This window comes from Ursus americanus, chromosome 30 (assembly GCF_024610735.1).
Source record: "Ursus americanus isolate L20-20 chromosome 30, mUrsAme1.1.p, whole genome shotgun sequence".
Taxonomy (NCBI): Eukaryota; Metazoa; Chordata; class Mammalia; order Carnivora; family Ursidae; genus Ursus; species Ursus americanus.
This window is the reverse complement of record NC_142156.1, coordinates 8,842,241-8,869,735: the sequence shown is the minus strand read 5'-3', so window position 1 is coordinate 8,869,735 and position 27,495 is coordinate 8,842,241. Positions and strand designations below refer to the sequence as shown.

At 53.5% G+C, this 27,495-nt stretch overlaps 1 protein-coding gene across 5 annotated transcripts in view; it reads right to left on the bottom strand.

The window, feature by feature from the left end:
• CMKLR1 (chemerin chemokine-like receptor 1) overlaps window positions 1-27,076 on the bottom strand; it is a 52,488-nt gene extending 25,412 nt beyond the window's left edge. For 2 of the 5 annotated variants that reach the window (XM_045791516.2, XM_087857269.1), the window contains exon 1: window positions 26,739-27,076. The gene's annotated coding sequence lies outside the window, so the exon portion shown is untranslated. Of the gene's footprint in view, window positions 1-4,119; window positions 4,148-16,071; window positions 16,248-26,469; window positions 26,716-26,738 lie in introns of those variants that run through there. The other 3 variants (XM_045791517.2, XM_045791520.2, XM_045791519.2) reach the window with 3 other exon arrangements.
• Between the last annotated feature and the right edge of the window lie 419 nt (window positions 27,077-27,495).

Genomic DNA, 27,495 nt, shown 5'->3' with positions numbered 1-27,495 from the left:
GAGGAGGGGAGACTGGAGGCAGGAGACAAGCAAGGGGCCCTGTGAGTTTGGTGAGGATCCTTCTGCTGGTTCCAGGTCCACTCAGAAGTAGCAGTCTTTGGAGGCTCCAGGAATTGGGCCCCCCTCAGAGAGCTGGGGAATCTGGCAATGGCCCCATTTTCTTGAGGAATTTTTCCTCAGCCCACGTGGGCAGTTTTGCTTCAACATGGCTGTTTCCATGGCAACTGCCAATGCTCTAAGAAAAGTCTTAGATAAGCAGACAAGTGGGGACCAGAGATACCCAGATGAGGCCTCATGGGAGAAACCAGGTCATGGAGAGGGGTCCACACCAGCCAGTCCCAGGGACTGAGACTTGTCTTCTGCTCCCAGAGCCCTTGAAGCCACAGATGAAATCTGGTCGCCATGACAATGCTGATTCCTCATCTCTGGGTCTCACTGACCTGGGGCCTTTCAGCATGCGGGGTGAGGGGCGGGGGGCAATGCCAAGGGGCAGCCAGCACCAGCAACTTAGAAAATATGCACATCGTAGGACAGGTGTGTGAGGCAGGTAAGTCTGAAGACCCCCAGGAGATGAGCATGGACGCAGCTGAAGCAGCAGCCCTCGGGGTCTGATTTTTGGATTCTAGAAAGGCATCCTCCACCTCCCAAAACTGATGCCTGGTCAAACCTGCTGCTATGCCTTGAATTCCACCAAACGGGTTCTACTTTCTAGCCCCTTCCCCCAACTAACTGCAGTAAAAGTAGTAATGACAATGAGTGGCATGAACTGAATGTCTGTGCCCATGCCCCCCGCCCCCGCAAATTCATATGTTGGAGCCTCATCCCTAACGTGAGGGTGTAAGAAAGTGGGGCCTTTGGGAAGTGATTAGGTCTTGAGGGTGGGGGCCCATGAATGGGATGAGTGCTCTCATAAGAGACCCCACAGAGAAATCCCCAGCTCCACCGTCTGTGGACACGACGAGAAGACAGCCATCTACGAACCAGGCCGTCACCAGCCACATCTGCCAGCACCCTGACCTTGGACTTCCCAGCCCCCCAGCTGTGAGAAATCCGTTTCTGTGTTTATACGCCACCCAGTTTGTGTTTTTGTTATAGGCACTAAGACAGACTAAAACAATGACTAACATTCACTGGACGTTTACAACGCACCAGACACTGGTTTGAAACACCAGCGCACGTCCGCTCATAGAATCTAGACTGTAACAGCACAGGCGGCATTACTGCTCCCATATTCAGATGAAGAAGCTGAGGCACAGAGAGGTCAAGCAACCTGCCTGAGGCCACACAGTTAAGAAGGGGCAGAACCAGGATTGGGATGTGGGCATCCACTCTATTCCTCCTTGCTTACCTCTCTGGAGTTTCCTTCCAAAACCCATGCTTGCTTCTGGCGTCACCAAGCACGCAGGGCTTAGCCCGGGGTGTGGCACAGAGTAGGGGCCCAGCAACGTCTGTTCCCTTCCTCCTTCCTGGTGTATGATCCCAGAAAGGGATCCTAATGTAAATCACTCCCCTAACAGCAGGAATGCTGGCCTTCTCTCCAGAAGCACCCCTTCCTGGTAGGCTTCAGCAACCCCCAAGCTTTCGACGAGGAGCCCCTGGAGTCCGGAGACACCTTCTGGAGTGCCACTTGCCCTGGGGGACGGTGGAGGGGGCATTCATGAGTCCCTCTCAGGAGTGGCCTGAACATCTCTTCTTTATGGAAAGCTGCCCCCCCCCATCAGGCTGCGGGGCTTGGAAGGAAATGACCCCGCCCCCTGCTCCGAGCCTGCCCAATGAGAATACCCCATCCCCTGGCCACCAATGACTGCTTCAGGAATTGGGCACAGGGGCCTGAAGTGGGCCAATGAGAGCCTTCCCTGAGACTCTTGCCACCACTCGGGCAGATTCTAACAGAGAAGAGACCAACATGGAAGGAAGCAGACCTCAAAGATGGAGAAAGACCAACCATGCCTGAAACCCTTGCTGGACAGGTGAGTTCCCCCAACCAATGAATTTCCTTTTCTGCTTTAGCCAGTTTGAGATGGGACTCTGTCCCCTGCAACCGAGGGAACCCTGTCTCACACACAGCTGTTCCAGCTCTGATATCCCAAAGTTGAGCAGGGACCTCACTGCAACAGTGCCCAGGCCATCCAAGAGGGCAGCAGCTTGAGAGAGAGAGAGAGACTAAGGGCCTCACAGACTTGCTTGCCTGACCCTACCATGTCCACTGCTGAAGGAAGGGGCTCCTTCAGGTGCTACAAATGCTCCAGGGAAATCAGGAATGCCAAGGGAATCCCCAAATCGGAGAGCTTCCCTTCCCTTCACAAGCAAGACCGGCCCTGAGCTGGGTGTCTGACGCGCAGATGAATTAGGCACCGTCCCCACCCTTGCGGGGAGGAGGGAAAAGCAGTCATGCAACGAGATGCCTAAATCAGAGCTGACATCCACTGAGGGCAGAGGCTGTGGCCCATTCTGGCCGCTGCTGTACCCCAACCCCTTCAGTCGTGTGTGACACACAGTAGGCGCGCCATAAAAAATGCGTGAAATACATTTGAAACCTTCTCCTGTGTGTGGCATTTACATGTTAGAGCTCATCCGGGAGGTTAGAACTATCATTAGCCCCATTTACAGATGAAGACGGAGAAGCTGGGAGGTTAAGTGACTTGCCCGAGGCTGCCCAGCCAGGAAGCTGCGGAAGTGGGATTAGAATGGGGCAGTTTGGACCTTACAGGGGCCGTGGCAGACATCTCTATGGGGCAGGGCAGGAGAAGGGAAGAGGGAGGGAGCACTTCCAGCTGAGCGGGAAATCCTCGAGGGCAGGGCAGACAAGGGGACAGCAGGAGGGAAGGCAGGAGGTGGGACCCAGGGAGAGGTGGGAGCTCCGCCCAACAGCCCTGATGATACCGACCTTATGAAGCTCCAGGGAGGGGATGCTGAGGGCGGAAAGGCAGCACAGGACAGGAGAGGAGGTGGAGAAAAGCCACAAAGAGAAGAAGAGAGAGCCCCCGAATGTGAGCACCGGCATCTGTTCCCCTGGCCAGCCTGGGTAATGTGGGCTGATCCACGACAGGGCTGCAGGGCCCAGGGTCAAGGAGCGCTACCGGGGGTAGGGGCTGGGGGAATCATAGAGCCCAAATCTTTCCAAACCCGCCTGCTCCCTTGTGCACCAGGAGCCCAGTGCCTCCAGGCATGGTGTTTGAGACCTCTGGGGCCTTTACCCAGGCGGATCCCTCTGGCCCTGTCTTGTTCCCTCTGCTCCTCCCAGCCCCCCTGGGCACTCCGTAGGAATCCGCCCACCAGCAGTGATAACAAGAAGAAAGAGAACACTCATGCTGGGAAGGCAGGCCAGGCGTCTGGCTGGGCCTGGCCTTCCTTATCTCCCGGTCTCCAGACAAGGCCCCCAGAGGAGGGTGGGATTAACAGGTGTTCAAACCAGGACTCTGGAAGAAACCGGATCAGGATCCCCAGCTGAGCCTGGAACTCAGGTCTGTTCTAATGGACCCCAGTGGTAATCCATGAGGCTGGTCAAAGTGTCCCTCTGTCCTGTCACAGCATGTCCAAGCATCTGGAGAGGCAGACGGCCCTTCCACTGCAGGGTTGTGACGAGCCCTTCCTGTCCGTCAGACTTTCCTCACTAGCAAGCATCTCCATGGGGACTCAGAAGCCCTCTCCCGTCTCTGGGCCCAGCCCTGGGCCAAGAGTAACAGAAACTGAGAGGTAGGCGTGATGACATTAACTCCCATGTCTCAGGTGCCAACTGTGTACCCAGTACCTCCACTTAGAACAACCCGTCACGGTGGGCTTTCTCAAGCCCGTCTTGCAGATGTGGAAAACCGAGGCACAAAGAAGCAAGACCACTCGCCCAAGATCCACAGCGAGGAAGGGGCAGAGATGGGATTTGAACGTGGGGATGTGCCCTGACATGAGGGTCACATCTTCGATCCCTGTGACTGTCCCTGACATTTTGTGACTTGCCTGCTGGAGACCCCTCTGGGCACAGAGCCCTGCGTTCTTATGCCTGCTGACCCCCACCCGGGCCCGGGGCTGGCAGGGTCACAGCATCTCACACGTCCACAACCCCACCTCCAACAGCCCCTGGTGACCGGACTCACCCACCTCTGGACAATAGTCGCTACTCACCAGGCTCCTGGGCAGGCAGGGGCTGGAGAGGCCCGTCCAGCCTGGTAGAGCCCTGAGAGATCCGGGAGCCCTGAGCCGGCCAGCCGCACCCTGCCCAGGCTGCCAGCCCCGGGCACAGGGGCCCTGGGGCATCTAGGCAGGTTCTGGCCCCCTGGAATTCCCTGGCTTCAGCCCAGGCGGCTGACAAAAGGGCCAGGCGCTGCTGCCAGTAACCAGCACGGTGGAGTATGAGATCCCACCCTGTTCCCAGGCGTGGGGGGAGGAGGAACAGGCTGCCCTCCCCCTCGACCCCGTCACTGCGCCGTCACCTTTCCCAAGGCAAAGCTCAAGCCTTGCCCTAAGGAAGGGTCTTGCTGGGAAAACTGCCCCTCCACCCTCAACGGAAAAAACAGCTGGTTGAAGCCCAGAGGAAATTCCATGATCTCCAGAGCCGTGGCTGGAGAGGCTTTAGGATGGAGGGCTCTGCCTCCCGCAGGTTACGGCTGAAGCCTCACTGGGCGGCAGCGAAGCCAGATGCCCACGCCAGCCTGGCCCCCCGCCTGCCGTGCAACCTTGGGCCATGGAGCCATCTCCTCATCTGCAAGGTCGGTCGATGTAAAAACTATGTGGGATCCCCAGTGCAGGGTGTAGAGGAGACCAGTTTGGGGGTGCCCTGTGAGGCGGGACTTCCAGAAGGTTCCAGGCAAATCAGGATGGGTCGGTCAGCCTCCGTAGGTAAAGATCCTGGCTCCAACACTCATGCCCCTTGGCTGTTATGTCTACAGAGAGCTATTTCTGGAGGCAGATAATACGGAGTTGGAATTCTAGCTGGGCCACTAGAAGCTGTTCTCTTCATTCGATTAATGCGACAATCTCTGCGGTGTGCCGGGCGCTGGGCTAGGTGTGGGAACGCCGCAGAGAGCCGGGTGCGCCAAAACTCATGTCTGGCAGAGCTCACCTCACCGGGCGACGAGATGGGCATAAGGAACCAGCACGCAGGCACCGTCGTGAAGGGGAGCCCTTCGGCCGGCCGGTCACTTTGCCTTTTTGAGTCTTAGCATTGCCTAGAAATGGGGGGAGCCTGCCCCTGGGACCTTCCTTCAGGCATCCCCTGGGCCCTCAGGTCCACACTCAGGAATTAAAAGAATCAGAAATAAACTCGCCCTGGGTTCTGCCATGTTCCAGAGCAGGTCACTCCTCTTTCTCCCCCCCCCCCCCCCCCCGCAGAACTTCTAGAAAAACCCATCGAGTCATTAGAAAGCTCTTCCTTTTTTGACTAAATTGAACTCTGAGCAACCTGCCATATTCACCTCAAGCCTAGTTCAGCCCCCCAGAGTCACACAGGATAAGCTGGCCACCTCCTTCCCCCCCACCCCCCAACGAGGGCCACTTCCTCACTTTTAACGTGGGCCAGCACTTCCTCTGCATTCATTCTTAACCCCTTGCCTTCTGGCCTCCACCAGCTGGGACGGCTCTCTCTCCAGGCAGCAGGAGGAGTGCTACAGGATGTTTTTGCTCGCAGGTTTGCCTATTTGTTTGCTTATATTTTGACTTGGTCCAGAAGGGAGGGGGAAAAAAAAATCTCAAGACTCCCGTATACCGGGGAACATAAATTAAAAGTGAGAGTGTAAGGAGGAAGGGAACGTGGGTGGAGACAGAAAGCAGAGCCAGGGCTGAGGGGAAAAATGCAGACGGTAAGTAATGTCCTACATGCTTTGCTTGGGTGGGCCACACCGCGGACTCCCAGACTCGTCTCGGAAAGGAAAACCGGTCCCTGCGGTCACGTGCCCCTGGCTGAAAACAAACCCACTCCGGGAACTGGCAAGCCTTCCTGGGCCAGGGGGCTGAAGGGCTTCTCCGGAGGTGGTGCCTGCAGAGAGGACAAGGTGTGATGTGGTGATCACCGTCCTCATCGACACCCTGGCCGTGGACACAGCCTCGAGGTTCTGCAGGTTTTAGGACAGGCATCCAAATGCTTGTGGCTTGAATCCGGCGCCCTCCCTCTGAGCTGGCGGCCCTGGCCCAAAGTGCGGTTCGATAGGAGCCCCTTTTCCCAGCTGTGCCAGGAAGGGGTGTCTAGACATTCAGGTTTACGCATTGCTGGCTTCATCTGAAGACATTTCTAGAATATTTGGGAGTGGGCCTGAACTGTGTGGCCTTCAAGGCATCCTCCCTGATTCTGTTTCTCCCTGAACGGATGTCTTGATGTTATTAAAGCAAGTGGGACACTCCTCTCTGTGGCAGATGCTAGACCTCAGCCATGCTCCCTACCAGCTGGAGGCAGGCCTGGGGTGTGATTCTGCTCACTGCCCGATGCTTGCTTGCCTGTTACCATGCCCAGGATGCTGACAAAGACACTCAGAACACCTACGTAGTGACCCTACATCCTGGCTTGTGCCTCTTATGTCAACAGGCTTATTAAGAGTGCTTCTTTTACTCTTAAAGCGCCCCAGTTTGGACAATACGGTTTTCCTATTCACAAATCACCCCTACCTCTGCCCCAGAGGGAGGGGGGCCAGAAGCTTCAGAGTGCTGACCTTGCCCGTCCACCTGTGCTGGGCTCTTATGTGGGTCATCACATTCCCATGATCCCCACTTTGCAGATGAGAAAACAGAGGTTCGGAGAGGTTGTAAAAACGTACATGCCAGGGACCTGTATCCGGAATATTCCAGGATTTAGGTACCCGTTGACTCTGCATGGGGACGGCTACTCCCACCACCTCCATTTCATCGATGTAGAGACCGAGGCTTGGCTCAGAGACAGAAGGGGGCCTGCCGGGGCCCTGTAGTCTCAGCCTGAAAGCGTGGATTTGAGAGGCAGCTCTCATCAGTCCAGGCTCTCAAGCTGTGGGCTCTGGGGCAAGCCCTGGCTTGCGTCATCTGTAAAATGGGAACGAATCTGGCAACTACCTTCTGTTGTTGTAGGACAACCGCTTGGTGGGAGCGCCTTAGAAGCTGGAGGCACGTCCAGATGTGGTTACTAGCGGGCGGACGAGGATCCGCAGCGTGCCCAGAAACCACACCCTCCCAGGAAGTCCACGCCCCTCAGCAGAACAGGCTGCGTGCGAGTACCTTACGGGGGCCCTGTGCAAAGTGAGCTCGCAGGCCCCTTATGCCGAAAGGACTAAGAATCTCAAGACCGCAACTTCGGGGCGTTAAACCAAGCTCAGGCCCTTCTGAGCCCCGTGTGGCTGCCCTAGTGGCCCACCCATGGAGCTGGCCCTGCCCTTCTGTTCTGGGGCGGGGGGGGGGGGGGTGCGGTGTGCGAGAAGAGTCCTCTCCACTGCAGGCCCAGCAGGGCAGGGGTTTGGTGGGGCGGGCCATCTCGGTGGTGTGGGGGAGGGAGCAGGGGATGACACAGCAGTGGACCCAGAAGGAAATGAGAGGAGGGCGGGGCGGCCAAGTAAACCCAGAGGGAAGAGGACACAGAGGAACAGGGAGGAGGGGAGGAGGAGGACAGCAAGAGGCAGGAATGGGGAAGACAGAATCGACAGAGAGGGTAACAGAAGCGGTTAAAAGGTGAGAGCAGGGAAGAAAGACTAAGTAAATATAGAGATTCAGAGTCAGAAGGGGAAGAGGCTGAAAGCCACCTTTCTGCCTGATTCCTGAGAAGGTCTAGGAAGGCCCTACGGACCCACCCCAGAGTGGACGGAGGAGAAGCCCCACAAACGGCCATCCTTCTGGGGAGTGGTCCAAGGCAGCTTGGAGAGTAGAGGGCCTGCGGGTGTTTTCTTGTACTTAGGTACATGGGTAAGAGCATAGTAAGGGCAGCCTTGGGCTATTTCCAAAATGCCCAAAGACCAGAGAGATAGCTAGGAGCAAGGTGTGAGCCCCGTAGAAATGTGAGGGGCCTCTGCTCGGGGATGGAAAGCTGGAGCCACTTGGCAACTGGTGACCACGTGCTGATCAGAATATGCAATGGGAGCTTGTCCCTGTCTTTGGTTACTTTTAACAGGAAACAGCAAGTATCATTGAACACACAGGCTGTTTGGCGGTGGGCTGGGAGCGGTGTTTGGGGAGGTCCTGGCAGAGAAAAGACTGGCTAAAAGCCCTATCAGGTTGTTTTCTCAACTGAGTATACGGGTTTTCGGTCATTATCTTCTCTCGACAGTCTCTCTGTCCATCGGATATTAGCATCAGGGAGAGCCCACAAGGATACATTTTTTTCCTATAAACATTTCACCAAGGGTTTAAGAGTTCAAGGGTTCTCTTGGAACGAGACACCAAGTCTCCTGCCTCGACCACCCACAGCCACAGGGGGCCACCAAGATGACGTGGACGTTAGAGGGAAGGGTGGGCCCTACATAAAACCCAAATAGGACCCTCTGGGCTAGGTTCAAAGTGGGCCAGAAGGAACCCTCTTCTTGTGACACTCGGAAGCTGGAGTCAGGTAAAGCTAGCTTTAAAACCCCAAACGTGTTCATGAGATGGTCAAGGGGATGATGGTGGTAAAAGTCACGGGCATTACAGTTTAAATAAAACTTCACAATAACTCTTATTATTAGCCTCATGGGCATTTGTGCACGATTCTCACTTGGTTTTGTAACTTAAATTTTTGATGAGGCAACACAACGCCCATCTAATTGGCGATGTTCAAAACCATCTAAAATTATTAAAAAGTTAGAATGCAAATCCGTGCTCCCACCCTGCCACCAGCTACCCAGTCCCCTCTGCACCTATCAGCTTTTATTTGTTTTCCGTGTCCCTTTCCAGGGTTTCTTTAGGCAAATACGAATGTATATTCTAATTTCTCTCCCGTTTTGCATGAAAGGTAGAATACTACACCCACAACTTTGCAATTTGTCTTAACTAACAATACACCTTGGAGATCATGTCACATCTGTATGTAGGAAAAGTACCCATCCTTTTTGATGCCTGCGTAGTATTCCATTTTGGGATTGACCATCATTTACAAATCCAGCCTCCCAGGGTTGAGCATTTAACCTGTTTCTAGTCTCTTACTACTATAATTCATTATTGTATACATGTTACAATATTATAACCAATCAATGTTATATATCATTTCCTACTTACTCTTAATACTGTTTGGGGCTCTCAAGCCCTTGTCTTTTATAATGAGCAAACAAGTCTTCAGTCCTCCCTTTGCAGTGGCTATGCTGTGTTTTACTCTGTCAAGAAAATGCTTCAGAGCCACTTAGACTTAGTCCCCAGAGAGCCCAAACCATGTCTGTGGTATGATGTGTCTCAGGAAGAAAATCTTGGTTTTTATCCCAACTGTCCCCACTGTTCCAGCTTCTGGTCCTCAGTTTCCAGATTTATCAGAGGGAGAGAGCAATCATTCATGGGGCCATTGTGGGGGTCAGGGATCGGGAATGGATTCTGTAGATGTGTGAAACTATCTATGGTATGAGGGAGACAGACTTGTGCCCCAAGCCCCCTTGCCCACTCCAAAGGGTAGATCTGGATGCCGTGGACTCCCAGAAAAGAAGCCGGTCAGGCTGGAGGAGGCAGGCTCCACAGAGAACCGGGGAGTGAAGGCCAGCTGGCACTCTTTCCAGAGCTGTCTCCATCTCAGAGGCCGGAGCCTGAGCTCCTGAGGAGTCATGTTCTGGACCTGGCTGGGCAGCCATGAGCAGCCCCAAGCCACGAGCAACTGAAAGTTGTTTTCTGCTTTTATTCTGTTTTAAAATAAATCAGTGATCACATTCCTAGGGTGTAGAGAAACCTCTCCCTTCCACGGACTGGCCCTAGCCTTCCTGTCCCCTCAGGAAACAATCCAAGGTAATTTTCCACCCATTGGCTCATGACCAGATCCTGGCAGGCAACATGGTGCCCATCCCACTTCCAGGCAGGGGTCATCTCCCTCTGTGGAGCTCTCACTTCTTCCCAACTCACCTCCCAGAGGGAGGGCCCCAAGTGGCTGACAGAAGGGCCTTTGTCTCCCCACTCCTTGCTTCCTCACCCATCTGCCAAGAATCCTGGCAATGTCTCCACTGGTGCAGGTTTCCAAGGGCCCCCGCAGTGCGTAGCCACGAGCAAGCTGTGGTCAGCCCTCAGGATCCTTCCCATCCTTTCCTTTGTTCAGCCTTCCAACAGCCCTGATTCCCACCCCCATCTCACAGTTGAGGGAACCGAACCTCAGAGGGGCCAAGCAACTTGCTTAAGGTCACACAGCTACAATATGGAGAAGCCAGGACTTGAACTCAAACCCACGCTCCACACATCACAGTGAAGGGAGCACGTTCTGGAGCCAGAACCCCTGAGTTCAAATTCCAGCTCTGCCGCTCACTACACATGAGGACTCTTTGTTGCCTAAATGGCCTGTGCCTCACTTTTCCTATCTGTAAAATGGAGCAGTAATAGTACCTACCTCATAGAGTTGGTATTAGGATTAAGTAAGAGAAGGAATATGTTATTGAATAGGATTATGATCTTACAATTACGTGACATAGGATTATACTGCTCCAGATATGAACACGGTGCAGTCATAAGGGAGTGTGAGTATAAAAACAGAACTCGTCTCAGGGCCTTCTTCTCACTAAGGTATAAATATCTGATGACAGATGACACATTTCTCACTTATACATTCAACAAACCTTACTGAGTACACAGGATCTGCCAGACACCGGGCGAAGGGCTGGGGATACAAAGATGCAGCTCCCACTCCCAGGAAACGCCGAGCCAGGTAGGGGAGGCGCACAGAGAGGACGGCGCAGGGCAGTGAGCCCCGCGTGCTGGGAAAACACGCGGGCATGGTTCCCACTCCAGCTACCAAGTCAGGCAAGGCTCCCTGGGAGAGGAGAAACTGGAAGGACGAGTGAGGGTTGGCCGAGGCAGAGCCGACGTCAAGGCTCAGTGGGACAAGAGCTCTGCACATTCAAGGGACACAGTTGGAACAGGTTGGGTACAGACTGAGTTCGGGGTACATGCAGGCACTGTGTGCAGCAAGAGCAGAATGTGAGCGAGAACGTATGGACCCTGGTGTCACCCTGAAATCCCAAAGGGAAGATGTGGTCAGGGAACCAATCCCGTGCCTCGCTCCCTGAGCCCTGGGACGCATGTCACAGTTGGTGGTGCTTTCTCCTGAGTTCCACCCAGAAGCCCACCCGTTTCCAGAGCTCGGGGGCTCAGGACTAAATATCCCAGGCCTCAAGTGCCTACCACTCCTTCAGCTTCCCAGTTTAGGAAGAGCCAGGCCACCTCCCGGGACCCTCACCACATGCCTGCTTACCCAGGGGGCAAAGCCCTCTCCCTCCTCCTTTCTTCTTCCTCCTCCCTCTACCTTTTCCTTCTTTGGCCGGAATCACAGCCATTTAACCCACCTGGGCTTTCCTCTCCCCTGCTCCCACCACCCTCCCAGGAAAGGAGCCAGCCGCTGAAATGAGCTCACCCCTCGGCCATGCCCACATCCACACCAGCTCCACCCACCTCCCCTTCCCCACGCAGGACGCCCTCCCTGCTGCAGAGCATTCACACATGCATCCATTTGGTAACGGGAATAGAAGCTGGGTCCTGGAAGCTTTAGTACACTCATAGCCAAAGAAACACAGTCCGGCAGCCAAAAGCACTTATAAATGATTGAACATTTTTACTGCCATCTCTCAGAGAAAAACAGAGTATTGTGGTAGCTGTTTGGTGCCCAGCTCAGATCCCCTTTCCTGGCTGAGGGCACCCATCCCACAGCTACAGAGAATACCAGATGCTCACAGCTCACAGCTGGCCCCTTCTCCTGAGAACTGCCCTGAGCCAAGCAGGGGCTGCCTCTCCCCAACTGACACGGAGTGCGATTCAGGCTCCAGAGCTCCCCATGGGACCAGGCTGAGGCTCGTCTCCACCTGAGACCATCTCCTTGCTGAGTTCCTCCACTGCTCTGTCCTTGAATGCAAATTTAAGACTGTGCCCCCAAATTCACTAGTCAAAATAAATAATATTTTAGTTCCATAGTTTAAAAATCTGTTTGTTTGTTTGTTTGTTTGTTTATTTTAGAGGAAGAGAGAGGGTGTATGTGAGCGGGGGAGGGGGCAAGCAGAGGGCGAGGAGGGAGAAAAATCCTAAGCAGGCTCCATGCCCAGCTCAGCTCAGAGCCCAAAGCAGGGCTCCAGGGCTCGATCCCGAGATCATGACCTGAGCCAAAACCAAAGGTCAGACGCTTAACCAACTGAGCCACCCAGGCACACCTAGTTCCTTATCTTTAAAAAATCGAAACCAATGAGTAAAACGCAGGATAAGCAAAATATCAAAATTTTAAACAAAGATGGAATCCAACTTTGAACTTGCATGACCCTGCCTCACTCACCTCCCCCTAATCCCAACCCTGCCTGAGAGAACTTACTCAATACCTCACATTCATCCAAATCCTTGCCTCAGGCTCTGTTTTGGGAAAACCCTATCTAAGACAGATATCCAGCTCAGAACCCAGTCTTCTCTCTCCCCTTCTGCTGCCCTGACTCTGGGCTCACATGGTAATCATTCCATCCTGCTGCCCGAGATGGGCAACTACTATGTGCCAGGTACGTTCCCTGTTCTGCAGTCCGGCTCTGGCTCTAGCTGCTGGAACCTCCCCCCCCCCCCCATGCCCAGGGCCTGGTCTCAGTACTTTCCAGTCACAGAACATCAGCCACACCTGTGCCTACCTGGGTCCTCCCCGAGCTCAAAGGAGCCCAAGAGACTGTGTTACCTCCGTGAACTCCAAACTTTGGGGCTTTATTAACCCAGTTACATTTCCCAGTTTTGAGACTGTCCTAGAGTTCCCACCTTTCTATGTTTGCCAAGTAAGGGTGCTGCAAAATTAACACTGTCCTTTACCGCCCCCACCGTTTCAGAAAAGAAACAGGATGTTATACCAACAAAAATCGGTGGGACATAGACCTCTTTCTCGGCTGAAAACATCTTACTTTATGAAAAAACTCATTCTGTTGTCTGTATTCTCTCTCTGTTTCTCTGCAAACTGGTAAAACCTTGACCACATACAGGTTCCAGTAGGCTACGGTTGTCAATCTCCCTGTTTGACATCAGGGGAAACTGAGACCGAAAGAGCAGCTCTGTCTTTCCTGTCCAAACCCTGAGCCTTAAATGTTCCCCGGGGGAAACTGAGGCATGAACAAGGTGCTAGGGGAGGTGGGAGACATGGCTTTCAGCCCCGCTCTGCTCTTAATTTTCCTTGAACCTACACAAAGCTCTTTCCCTCTCCGAACCACCACCATGTGCATCTTCCAGGCGGCCCTGAGCTGCAAGGCACCCTCTGGCCCAGCTGGGAAGACTCAGGACACAGGCCCTGCCTCAGCAAATGAGCCAACACGGCTGGAGAAACAGGACCGGACACCAAGCTTCTTTCTCTGACATCATGTTTGGGCCTCAGTTTCCTCTTCTGGAACTGAGTTCTCAGATCCTTGCCAACTCACAGTTGGCTCACAGATAGTGGCACAGGAGCCAAGGGCCAGACACATGGCAAAAGCCAAGCCACCTGGAGAAAGAGGCTGGCCAAGTGCCTCAGATGAAAGGCACACAGGCTATTTCCTTTAGAGGGACCCAGCCCAGGCCAGAGGTCCAGCACTCCAGCTGCGGAATCCTGAAGTTTGCATCTTTGGGCAAAACCTTCCCTGTCCCCGGTGGGAGGGTCCTCGCGGCCCCAGGTGCTAGCTGATTCTTAGTGGTTCTTCTGTCTGGGAGCTGACTGTGACCAGAGGCGATGCTGTGGAAGGAAGTGGGCCTCTGTGGTCCAGGAAACTGCCCCAGCTGCCCAGCCACAGATGCAGCAGGGTAGAGAGGAACAGGACTCACCCAAGTGGCGTCTTTGCAAGTGCTGTGGTTAAAGGTGTCTGGCTTCAAACTCTAGCTGTGCTGCTTACCAGCTGTGTGACTTTGAGCAAGTCACTTAACCTCTCTGTGCCTGTTTCCTCACTACACAGTGGAGAGATGGGGGGGTGGGGAAGAAGACTCCATTGTCTGTCAGTGTCCCCCTGAAACCTGACAATCCATGTATTTTCGACCCCCAAATTTCTCTGAATGAGCCACAGAGACAGAAAACCAGAACACAGATGAAGGTTCCCTCTGGGGAGCTGACCCAAAGATTTCTGAGGGCCAGCAATTTCTGTCTTTAAATGCAGGGGAATATTATGGCCTGAATGCAAAATTCCCATGCTTTTTTTTTTTAAACAAAGCGTATGCCCTCAAAATAATTTTACATTTTAAAAATAGGCGCACAATCTCAAAATAACTTTAGTGAGGGTTCGGTTTTCCCTAAGGGAAGGAGGGGGTCTTCAGGCGGTGCTCCAGATCCTGGTCCCCAGAGTGTGCCCCTCTGCTGCTGGGACTCACTTGTTCATTCCCCCACTAACAGCTGTCGAGTGCCCACGATGCACAGGGCTGAGGGGATGTGGGGCGCAGGGCTGCGGGGGGCCCAGGGCAGGTTTCCTGGACAACTGAGGCCCACTTCTTTTTTTTCATGGCATCTTATCTCAGCCAGCTCCCAGAGAGAAGAAGCCACTGAGAGCCCAGCTGGCACCTGGAGCCTCGGGGACCCTCCCTCACCTCGAGGCAAGTGCTTGCTTTTGTCCAAAGATGCTCCACTCAATTTCCGGAAGACTTGGAGCATTGGCTACAGAAGAAAGGAGAGAGGACAGGAGAGGAGAGGGGAGGGGAGGGGGAAGGGTGAGAAGTGGGGAAGTGGTCACAGGGCAGCGAGGTACACTGAGAAGACAGGGGCCGGACAGCCTTTGACCCAGCTCCTCACAGTGGCCTGGCTCTGCACCCCATGTGTGGGGACAGAGCCCAGAACCCTACGAGGTTTAGAGCCCCCTCCGGAATTTGAATGTCCCGAGATGCCCGTAGCATTTCCATATAATAGTTACAGGAGAAACTAGCTGCCCCCCCCCCCCCGCACCAGAAGAGCCAGATGATGCCCAGAGAGATGGTTTCAGATGGTTCCAGAAGCATATCGCTGCCCTGGAGCCAGGAGCTCTTTCGACTTCATCCCTGCGCCCTCTCAACCACCCTCCCAACGCACCCTGAGTTTTCAAGATCATGGCTCTCTCAATGAGGTAAAGCAACTTGCCCAAAGCCCCACCGCAAGAAAGCAGAAAGGGACAGAGCTTCTTACTAAAGCCACGCCATCGCTAGGGACACAGGACCAGACCGGACCGCTAGTGGCAAAATTGCAAACACTACGCATGCATTAAGCACCGGCCCCGGAGCTGCGCGCACCCACTGTGTGGACACCCCATTCCAGATTCTTGCCTTGAAATAGCTGACTGTGGCAAAAAAAAAAAAAAAAAAAAAAAAAAAAAGATAAAAAACAAAAGTGCCCTCCCCTACATCCATCTCCCCCCACCCCAAAAACCCTGTGAGGCAGTGTCATCCTCGCCCCCAATGTAGAGATAAGGAAACCAAGGCCGCATAGCTAGGAAGTCAAGGCATGTGTAACCAGGCAGTGGGATTCCAGAAGTACTGCCGGCCACGCCCCTCTGCCTCTCCAGACACACCTGGGCCAGACGGGCTTCTCCGCACCACCCAGCCCGCACCACCGGCCTCTCCCAGCCTCTCCCTGCTCCCCGCCAATGCCCGCACAGGGCCAGACAGTTTTACTAGTTCAGCGAAGGGTGACAGGGACACCAGGCTCCTCATCCAGGACCCAGGACACGGCAGGCCAGGGCAAGCACCTCTGCCCCCAGGCTCTGGGAGAAAGTAGCAGGCGGGCGGGCAGTGTAGACATGGGGTGTGCCAAGATTGCGACACTTGGCCCCACGGCCTCCCAGGCTGGCCCTGCTTCTCTGAGCTCTGCTGAAGTGCAGCTTCGTCACGTTTAAAAAAAAAAAAAAGTCAACCCAATTCCGGCCACTCCATCTACAAGAAAAAGGAAGGACGGAGAGGCCCTCTCTGGAGGTGTGAGGAAGGTGGAAATACACACTTCTACGGAATCCACTCTCTAACTGCCAGTCCTTGGGTCTCTGGAGCAGGATGGGGCTGCTGCTGGCTCGCCTCTGGGAAAATCCCTGGCCAAAAAGCTCCCCTCACCTTGTGTTCACAGCGCCTGGATGTCCGCCAGCACAGGCATTCTCTGCTGACTTAAGCCATCGTGCTCCGAGAGCCGTCATCAGTTGCAAATACCTCCGTGTGAAAGAGTTGATTGCTTTGGTTTCCAACTGGACATCTGGACAAGAATGAGAGCGGGCTTCTGATGGAATGGGGCACTTGAAAAAAAAAAAAAAAAAGGAAGAAGAGAGGGATAGGAGATAGGCCTAATTGGAATAGGGAGGTTCTGAGGCAGAGGTAAGGTAGAAAGGTCTAGAAATCACAAAGGAGGAGGGTATGTAGACTCTGGACAAAGGGGCCAGGAAAATAGGAAGAGCTATGTGGTATACAGTCAGGTGTAGAGGTAGGTAGAGGGAGAGGTGGCAGGAATGTCTTCCTTGGCTAGCAGCTGTGTGACCTTAGGCAGCTGGCCAACTTCTCTGAGCCTCATCCTGGACAGGAAAATATGGCTGCAAACAGGCTGGGGGTGGTGCCTACTGGCCCCAGAAGACAATCTGAAAGATGGGAAGTGGGACAGGGCAGAAGCCCAGCAGGGACTCAGCCAGGGGAAGTTACCTGTCCCCTGGGGCAGGGGACACCACACAAAGAGCTCTTAGAAGGAGGAACTTTGGGTGACATTGGCTTCCCGGGAAATGAGAGATGCCAGCCCTGAGAGATGGCCAAGAATGTGGAGTGAACAGAAAGCATGGAACCAGGGCCAGCCGGGCTGGATGGGGAGGAAGTCCAGGGCCCCAGCCTGACCAGTGCCCTTACCACCAGGCCCGCCAGGAATCGGTGAGGGCGATGTGAGAGGCATGGCCCAGCCAGGCTCCGGGAAGCTGCCCTGCCCTTCCCCAGAGCCCTGTTCCTGATTTCCTTCATGGCTGAGGTTTTTCACAGGAGGGGAGGGGGAAAACCAGAAAAAGAAAGGCCCATTGAGGCCAGACAGGCCCCACATCCCCCAGGAGAAGAGAGGCTGGCGATTCAAGGTCCCCACCCAGTCCTGCCATGTTTTCGGGCCAAGGAAGGAAACGGAGGGGAAAGCCTGGGGCAAAGCAGGACCCTGGCACGGTCACACTTGGCACTTCTCGGCCCCTCCTGGCTCGGGACTTCTGGTCCCCACTCCCTCACCATTCTTCACACTGGAGCCAGGCCCCCTCACGCAGAGGCCATGGTGATTTTCAGCCCCACCTCTGGGCCACGCATTATCTCATGTAAGCCATGTAACACCCCGGTGATCCCCAATTTACAGTGGGGGAAACTGAGGCACAGAGCAGTTAAGTGATCTTTTCTGGGTTTCACAGCCAGGGAGTGGCAGAAACGGGTTTCAAAACAGGTCTGTGAACTGGCAGAGTTTCTGCTGCTACCCACCAGGTGGCCATCCCGTTCTGACTCCAGGGACGCCCTTTTTCTTCGTGACCCAAATCCCTGACAGTTGAAGAGGCCCCCTGTGAGCCAAGTCTGCCATAAAAGAGACTGCAAATTGCCTGCACTCCCCAAAGCCTCTCTCTTGATGCCAGTCAGCTGTATCTGCCCTGCTGCAGGGAGGCCAGTGGACCCTTCAGCGCCCAGCCCCGCGCAGTCTGGCTCCGGCGGAGCACTGGCAAAGTCTCCCCTGCAGTAAACGAGTCCCAGGCTGACCACGGGTGCCAGCCTAAATCAACTTTCTTCAGCCCTGGAGGAAACACCTCGTTTTCCCCAAGCTCCGTGTGTACAACTGTCAGCAAATCCAGGGCACGGGAGGAGAGGAGACCCATCACTCAGTCACGAAAGCCACGAGTGCAAAGAAATAGTCTCTTCTCCGAGCTGGTTTCTGGACCAGACAACCCAGGAGATAGAACCACAAACCGACATGCCCTCTGCCAAGTTGGAATCTCAAACTCAATTAGCTTGGGGTTGTCTGGAATCTTCGATTGTTCAAACGTTGGAGCTTACGCACTGAGTCTGGAGAGAGTGAGCCTCAGGACAACAGGATGCCGCTTTAGTGAAGTGGGGCAGCCTGGACCACCCAGAAAACTGGGTGGGATCTTCAAGACCCCGCAGAGCGACCAGACTCCCTCCGGCCACTCCCTGCTTCCGCCCCCCACACCAGACACCCCTGGCTCATCAAGCCTCCAAATCTCAGCTCATGCTGCTCTCCCCACCTGAAATATCTTTCATTTCTGGCCAACTTCAGCTCCAGCCAACTAGAGGCCTCGTCCAAAGCCAACTCATCCTTGGAGCCAGCTCAAATCTGTGCTTTCTTCTCGAGGTGCTATTTCCGGACTTCCCCAGCAAAGATACTCCCAGCAAAGCTCTTTGCCCCTGTAGTACTTCGCACACTGAGTGTATTTAACGATATGCTTTCATGGCGCCTTGGTGGCTCAGTTGGCTGAGCGCTCAACTCTTGGTATCGGCTCAGGTTGTGATCTTAGGGTTGTGGGATCGAGCCCCAAGTGGGGCTCCATGCTCAGCACAGCCTGCTTGTCCCTCTCCCTCTGCTCCTCCCCCCACTCATGCTCGCTCTCAAATAAATAAATCATAAATAAAATCTGTAAACAAACAAACAAACAAAAAGCAAAAAACCAACAATATGTTTCAGTCAAATGGCCAGGGTTCAGCTACTGTACTGAATGGATGATGGATGAAAATGTCATGGGTGATCGTGACCCAGGAGCAATTGGCCCCATGCACCCCGCCATTAAAGCCAACCTTCCGGCCAGAGGGACCCCACTCTTCCTGCATGAGTGGGAGCCCCCTGAGGGCAGGGCTGGTCTCTCCCTGGATCCCATGCTCCTGGCACACAGAAGGTGCTCAGTAAATGCTGGTGGGGGACATGGAGGTTCGATCCTGGCTCTCTCACTACCTCCATGGGCTCATTTAGACAAGTCCCTCTCCCTTTCTCAAACTTGTTTCTCCATCTGAGAAGTGAAAGGGTGGACTAACTCACACTCAGGGCTATGATCTGAATGTTTGTGCCCCCGCTCCTGCCCCACACCCCAATTCATATGTTGATGTCCTAACCCCCAATGTGACAGTATTGGGAGGTGGGGTCTTTAGGAGGTGATGAGGTCACGAGGGTGGAAACCTCATGAATGGGATCAGTGCTCTTATGAAAGAGACCCCGGAGAGCTCCCTCGCCCCCTCCACCTTGTGAAGGCACAGCGAGAAGTCAAGAAGTCAGCCGTCTGCAGCACGGAAGTACCTGACCATGTCAGCACCCTGACCCTGGACTTCCAGCCTCCAAAACTGTGAACAATCAGTTTCTGCCGTTTACAAGCCACCCAGTCTCTGGTATTTTGTGAGAGCAGCCCCAATAGACTAAGATACTCCGGAATGACACATGATTATCTCAGAGGACTATCATCATCCACTGAATTTTAAGGCCAAATCTGGTTGATAGCTCGTCATCACAGATGGGCCCTAACATCACCCCCTTCCCACAGATGCATGTTGCTCCCCCCATCAAGAGGTGGACTCTATTGCTCTTCCCCTGGAGTCTGGGCTGGGCTGGTGACGTGCTGTAACCAGTGGAATGTGGCAGAAGTGATGCTTGCTAACCCCAGGCCTAGATTTCAAAAGGCCTAGCAGCTTTGGCTTTCACTCTCCCAGAGCCCCGAGCCTCCAATTAGAGAAGTCCAGGCAGTGCTGCCATGTGGGGAGAGGATGTGAGGCCATCTTAAGCGGCCCCGCCCCAGTCAAGCTCCCAGCTGAATGCAGCCCATGAATGACCTGACCATGGAACAAACATGAGCCATCACACAGAACTCTGTCCAGCTACAGAACTGTGAACAAAGAAGTCATTTCAAGCCACCACATTTTGGAGTGGTTTGAACCAAAGAGATAAACAACTGCAACAGATTCCTGTCTGCCGTGGATCATGAATGAGGAGTGTGGAGCTCCATCCCTTCACTAGACAATGTCAAGGTCAATGTCAATTCGATTCGGTGTCAACTCAAGATTTTTCTTGGGCCTACTGGACAGAAAGGTTCCAGACTGAGAGGGGATTAATCCATCAGAGAGAAAGCAGAACCCGGCTAGGACTGAATGAATCCTATGGATCCTCTTGGGCTGTTTCAACAGATAACTCAGAGAGGGTGGAGTAATCATTAGCAGAGCGAGAAACAAAAAGAGAAACTCGGAAAGAGACAGAACTGAAGAAAGGAGCCCCATGGGTAGAACAGCAGAACAGGGAACTGCAGGGTCTTGCAGTTGAGGGGACGAGATGGCCCCCTCTTGGAGCCGCCTCAGAGCCTGAGAACCTTCTAGTCGAACACAAGTCTGGCTGGGCTTCTGGTAGCCCCCCAACCCCAACTCAAGTGTGAGCTGGCACACACATTCCCAACAATGAACCCCCTTTCTTTGAGGGTACCCACAGCCCATGAGCCAGGCTAGCACTTCTCCCCAGCATAGGGCAGAAACAGAAATCACCAGGGCCTGACACAGAGGCCCAACCGCCAGGAGGATCACTAATGCATGTTCAGTCCTTTACCGGCTTCTAGACACCATGCTCTACACTTAACATGGGCACCTTCATTTCTTCCCAACCACCACCCTTATCAAAGGCAGACTGCCGTCCCAGTTCACAGATGAGAAGACTCACTTGCTCAGAGCCACAGGGTTTGCAGGTAGCGCAGCAGGAATTTGAATCCAGTCCGAATGACGCCAAAGCCTAGGGCCTCCGGCAGGCTTGGTGATCACACATCCACCCCAGTGAAGCCTCACGGGTGGTTCACACCCACATCTGTTCGTCCTGCTGAGCCAGCTGCTGTAACTACAACAGTGGCCATCTGAGCTTTCAATTTCCAGATTCAGGAAATAGACACAGATCAGTGTTCTGAGATGTCCCCCACTGTGGTGGGCAGAATAATGCCTCCCTCCGCCAAAGATGCCCATGTCCTAACCCCAAAACCTGAGACCATGTTACCTGACATGGCAAAAGGGACTTTGGAGCTGGGAGTGAGTCAAGGGTCTTGAGATGCAGGAGATTATCCCAGATTATCCAGGGTGGGCCCAGTGTCCTCACATGGGTCCTTGTCAATGAAAGAGGGGGCCAGGAAAGTCAGAGCAATCCCATGTGAGAAGGACTCCACCCACTGCTGCTGGCCTTGGAGATGGAGAGGGACTGTGGATCCAGCTGTGCCAACAGCCTCTCGAAGCCGGAAAAGGTGAGGGGGTGGGGTCTCCCCTGGAGCCTCTGAAAGGAGTCCAGTCCTGTCAACACCTTGCTTCTAGCCCAGTGCAACCTGTCTGGGACTTCAGACCTCCAGAAGGGCGTGAGTGGCTTTAAGCCCCTAAGCGTGTGGTCATTATTCCAGCAGCAACGGCAAACTCCTATATTGGCTCTCTGGGCTCTTCCTCTCATACTTAAGAACTTGCAGATTCTGACCACCGTTTAAACAAATCCAGGTAACAAGGGATGGGTGAGTGTTGAAGGTCCCCCTGCCCTTCATCGCCGCCCCTGATCATTTCCTGAGTGCTGCAAAGACGTGCTCCCCGCAATGCTGAGACAGGAAGCAAGTGAGGCTCCAGAGGTATGGGCTGACCTGAGCTCACCCAGGTGGCTGGCGCCAAACCCAGCTCTCTTGTCTTCCGGGCCTGGCTCCCAGAAGGAAAACGTGAACATGCTAGCCGTGGTCTCCTGTCCCAATCACCCTATCCAACCATCTCCTTGCATAAGAGCCGTCCTCAGGGCTGGGATCAGAGGATCGGAGTCATGAACTTCAAGAAAGCAGAACCGATTCCGACGTGCTGCCTGCATCGCTGCTGACCCCCCTGCTGAGTCAGCTGCTGGTACTTCCAAGCTTGCAGAGTGGCCACAGGGGCTGGAACAAGGCCTGAGCCTCCCCCACCCCTCCAGCCCGGGACTTCTCCACGGGGCGAAGCATGAAGCCTGGAGACGCGCCAAAATGACCTTTTCCCTCCTGGGGACCCAAGATCATGAGGTGCCAGACTCCCATGGGGACCCAGACATGCAAAGGCAAATGTCCATGCCTGCTTTCCTAAGAATATAAATAGAAATGTCTTCATTGAGCTGACCATGTGCTATGCTGTGCTTCATGTCTATTAACTCACGCCGTCCCCTGATGATGCCGTGAAGGAGGCGTTAAGAGAACACCCACCTTACAGAGGAAGACACTGAGGGGACGGGACGTTAGGGGGCAGAGATGGGCTCTAAACGCTAGAGCGAGTGGCTGTGAAGTCTGGGACCACGTGTTCTTTCCTTCTTGGACAGCACCAGGTAAAATTACCACCTCTCCGTTCCACCCAGCAGGGCAAGAAATTCTACTTTCTCGATGCTGTTGTGTCAACATAAGTTCCAAAAGAGAAGTAAATTCACGGGTTTCCTCATTTTGCCTGAGACCAGCCTGTCTGTCCTGATGTCCACAGGCGGCACAAAGTGACTGCCAACCCAGAGGGCGCCTTCCCTGCATCCCAGACCTTGGCCCAGGGCCTCTGCCTCAGCCAGGGGAACATGGAGGAGTTCTGGACTGAGAACCAGGAGCCCAGGTCCTACACCCCTTTCCCTTTTGCTGGTTAGATACACTGAACTCCCCCAGGCCAGGACAACCACCCAGCTGCCTTTTGACCAGCAAGCACGGCCCATGCTAGGGATATGGACAATGATCCCTGTACTTGCACTTCCTCACGCCCGGCCCTGGGGGAATACAGCCCAAGGAAACCCCCTACCCTAACCACACACATGCACGCACACACATGCACACGGATGGGCTCACACACGCACATCCAACGTGCCATGCCACCCTAGGACAGGACTAGGATTTTCTGAGTTCAAACCCCAGCTCTTTTGCTTATGAGGTATGTGATGCTGGGCAAGTCCCTTTACATCTCTGATCCTCATTCTCTTCATCTATGAAATGGGGATGACAATCACAGAGCCTTTCCAGGTACGGCTGTAGGGCGATACTGGATATGAAAGCCTGAGCTCAGAAAGGGTGCTATGCTCAATAAAATTGTTATGCTTGTTCCAGGAGGGAAGGAGACTAGCAGTTGCCTAAGTTCCAGGGAAACCCACGTTGACGGGTCTGGAGCATGGGCATTTACTCAGTATATCTGATGGCGATTCTCTTGAGGATCGGAACGTACTTGTGGATCCAACATCACCTTGTTAACACCATGTTCATGAAAATTTAGACTTAAAATCAGGAGAATGGGAGAGACCCAAAAGGATACCATATTTGTGGCAGAGACAACGAGATGTCCACAAGAATCCATTCTGTCCTTCCACAGCATATAGCGGACACTGGGAAAGAGCCACCCTGCCAAGAACTCCATTTCCCAGCCTCCTTTGCGCCTAAACTGGTCATGTGACTAGTTCTCCCATGTGGCAGAAGGCGGTGAAGAAACAAATGTGCCACACCTCCACACTTTCTTTCATCAGGGATGATGTCCAAGGGGACAGTAGGGACACACATGGAAGAGGACCTCCCCCCATGCGGAAACACCTGCCTTCTCCTAAATGTCTGTTTTGTTTCAGCTGTTATACATGTTTGGGGCTATTTGATACTGCTGCTACTATCCTAATACAACCTTCAACCTCCTTGCTCACAAATGAGACCATATGGCCACGGAGGCAAGGCCACACCTTGCCTAAGCTCACGCAGCAAATTCCACAAAGCTCTAGAATTTTGGTCCCTTATCAGTCTGGAGGAGATTTGCCATTTTCCACCTGCCCCGCGGAGCTCTAAGAGTGAGGTTCTGTGAAGGGCAGCCTGGAGTCCTCCGCCTCAGTTTCAACCAGAAAGCATACCTTGTATCTGTTTTCCAATTGCTGTCCTCCCGTATTAGCACTGGAGGAAAGAGTTCTGTTTCTTAAAATAATTCCAAAGCCCACACACTGGGTGACGGCTAACATGCTCTGACTGTCTGTGGTGCTACAAGACAAAGTTTCACTTCTGCACCAGCCTCCTGGCCTCGACTGCTGACACAGGACAAGCAGGCTCACAGAAGTACACAGATATTTGCTTAGGAAGGAGAAAAATCAACCTCAGTGTGCAGTAAACAACCCAGAAACCTGGACAAAAGGCAAACAGAAAAGATGTCCACATCCCCTAGCCCAGCGGCCCTCAAGTTTTGGGGTGCATCAGACTCCTCTGGGCAGCTGGGCCCCACGCAGACTCCCACGCCTCGCCCTCGGAGAGTCTGATTCTGATTCCACAATAGAAATATATCATTCATGATCATTCCGATGCCAGCATTCCCACAGTCACACTTCGAGAAGCCCTGAGTCTACTTTGTAGCCTTGAAACTGGCAGTAATCACTGCCAGTAATAACCACGCTCGTGCAGTGTCGCTCAAAGCGAGTGAAATAGGCTTTGAGGTTTTTGTTTTTGTTTCGTACCCTGATGGGAACCTGAGTGTTAATAATCCACTGGTAAAGAAATCAATAATAATTTCTGTTTGGCTCAGATGGGAGTCGAAGGTATAGACGGGATAGAAATGATCTATCTCTGACCCAAATAGATAGAAATGATCATAGAATCATAGCTAATGTTTCTAGAGCTCCTTACGACGAGACAAGCCCTCTGCTAAGTGTTCCACTGCGTGATCTCATTTAGTCTTTATGATATGCCCATTTTACAGATGCGGAAACTGGAGCATACAGATACTTTGTCCCACGTCCTTCAGCCGGCAGGGGGCAGGCTGGCTTTGAACTTACCCAAACGAACTCACTCTGCAGCCATGATGTTCTAGTGCCTCTTGTAGAGGTCTAACATCAGAATCCCTCCCCGGCCTCAGTTTCCTCATCTGTAAAATGGGCATCTTAATAATATCTTTATCACGCAGCCATGGTGAGGATTCAAGAAAATCATGGCAGTAAAGTGGTTTGCAAACTGAGAGGAGTTAACTAAGGAAACATCTAAGGGATGAGACTCTGTCTGACTCACCCATCCCATTTTACAGATGGCAAAACTGAGGCCTGCTTACTTTATTTGTTCAATGAACATTTACCGAGCACCCACTGAAGATACAGAGAGAAGAGTAAGTACCCCAAGTCTGGCCTCAAGGAGCCCCCAGGCCAGCAGGAGAGACAGATGGGATTGAGCATGGAGAGAGGGACCTCTCAGAAGGGGTCAAGCCAGACAGGGCAGTGACTTGCCCAAAGTCAAGTTTACCTATGCCCTAAAGTTGTGGCAGAGTCCAGAGAAGGTCCCTGGGTACCAAGAGAGGACTCTTCCCATGGGCTTCTCAGTGCCTGACACCCAACACCCTGAGCATCCCTGGTCTAAGTTAAGCCTTCTTTCTAGAGAAAATGCCAAGCAGCCCTCCTCCCACCACTGGAGGTTGGAGAATGGAAGACAGACAGCAAGAACCATAGGTAAGATCGCTCTTTGAAAGGAAGTAGGTAGGGGCTGCCAAAAAGGAGGCTGGGGATCAGGCCTCTTACTGGAAAGAAGGAGACAGACCCAAAACTTGGCCACCTCCTCGCAGGCCTATCTGAATCACGGGCTGGTCTGAGTGATCAGACTTATATCAAGCAGAAGTTACTGGATTATGATGTGTTGTTTATAACTTTGCTCAAGGCTAGCCTTTACAGTGCACTCGTTTAAATGGTAGCACAGTGCCCAGGGGCTAGCCAGAAGCAGAAGGGAGCACGGGGTATGTTCAACAGCTAGCACTGCCAAAGGGTTCCCATGCTTCATATACAAAGAACTCTTATAAATCAACAAAAAATAAACATGCAGACAGAAAAAAGTGGGAGCGGACTTAAACAGTAGAATCGTAAGAGAAAAGTGAACAACAAGCTTGCAAGGGATGATCAGCATTAATAAAGAAATGTAGAGGGAAGTGGCCAGAAGCCTCACAAACCTTAAGAACAGGCACACCTTTGACTCTGGGATTTGGCCTTTGGAAAAGTATCCGTAGGCCCGACATGCAACAATATTGTACAAGAGCTGTCATCACAGCACCGTTTGTAATCGTGGAAAAAAGAAACAAAAAAATAAGAAGGAAGCAACCACAATGAGGAACGGTTACATAAATCCCAAGACAGCCTTTCCATGCAGCCGTTAAAATGTATCCTGGAGGAATACAGATGGGAGTTCATAGACAAGGGAGGTTGTCAAACAACATGTTGGAAACGTGTGCTGAGTCCGAACCTACATACTTAGACGTGTCTGCTCCATCTAGTAGGCTCTCAAGAAACATCAGAGATAACTTAGTGGGCGAGCCAATGTGGGAGTGACGGAGAGCCCCCTGAAAAGCCACCTCTGGGTGAGGACCTCCTGAGTCTCTGTACGGAGACACAGCCCGGGGGCCAGGGCGGTGGGCTGTGCTGACACCGGCTTCGTTCCCATCTCAACCTCCCCTCCCTGACCCCGACCGCCCCCCGCCCCGGGGCTTACCGTCTCTACAGCTCTGAGCCACTGCCTTCCCCCCTCCGAGCCCTGGTTCACTCACCTGTAAAATGAGGACACCTGTGAGAGGAAAGCACCTGCGTCGTAGCTGTGAGCGTTGGTGGAGTCATGAAGGAAAACACGGACCTCACTGCTTTTAAAAACAGGGCGACCCTGCTGTTTTTTATAATTAGCATGCATTACTTCGGAAATCTAAAAAATCATGTTTTCATTTCGACCGACATTATGTTAAGCAGAACCACAGGCTTCCTCTCTCTACGAGTATCCCCCTTTCCTGGCCCCTCCAGACAATGTCAAAGCCAAGCGTGATACCTTGTGGCTGGTCTCCACCTAGGTCTTCCCAAAGGTTGCTCTGGACTTCAGGCCACTGGAGGCCGTGCAGGGGACCCGTGTGGCCCAGCTCCTTTCTTTCGGTCACACCGTGCTCTGGCTGTGGCTATGTGCCCAGAAGGCAGTCCGTGCATTCATTCAAGATGCCCTGGAACCCCCCAGACTGCAGCCCCCCCCCAGAACAGCCTCAGCCCTCAGGAGGCTCTCCGGGAGACCTCGTGCTGTCCTGAGCTCCTCGCTTACTGGGGCTGCTATCCTGAATGGGACAGAACTCTGCCAGAGAAACAGCTGGAAGGAGGAGAGAGCCTGAGAGAGAGAGGGAGGGAGGGGCAGGAAACTGGGCTGGCCGAGGGCGGGGGCGGCCAGCTGCATGGAGTGGGGGCCTCCCCCAGCCCGAACCGGGCTTCTGGGTGGTGCCTAGTGGCTGGTGTGGCAAGGCTCTCCAGGGATGACCCGCCCCTCTGGCGGCCAGAGCCCAGCTGGGAGCTGTGCCCACCATCTGAGGGCAAACCAGGAGCACATGTGAGCCCCAGGCAGCTGTGGGAAGGGCGGCCGCTCCCTGTAAGCGCCTCGGGAGCTGCGGCTATCCCACCAGCCTAGGCCACCTCTCTCCACCGGGATCGGGATGCCCTTCCTGGCTCCCTAGTTGGGCTCCCTTTTCCTTATTTTATCTTATTATTTTTTTTTTGCAAATCAAAACAGCAATGAGATTTTTTTTTAGTATCAAATGAACAAAGAT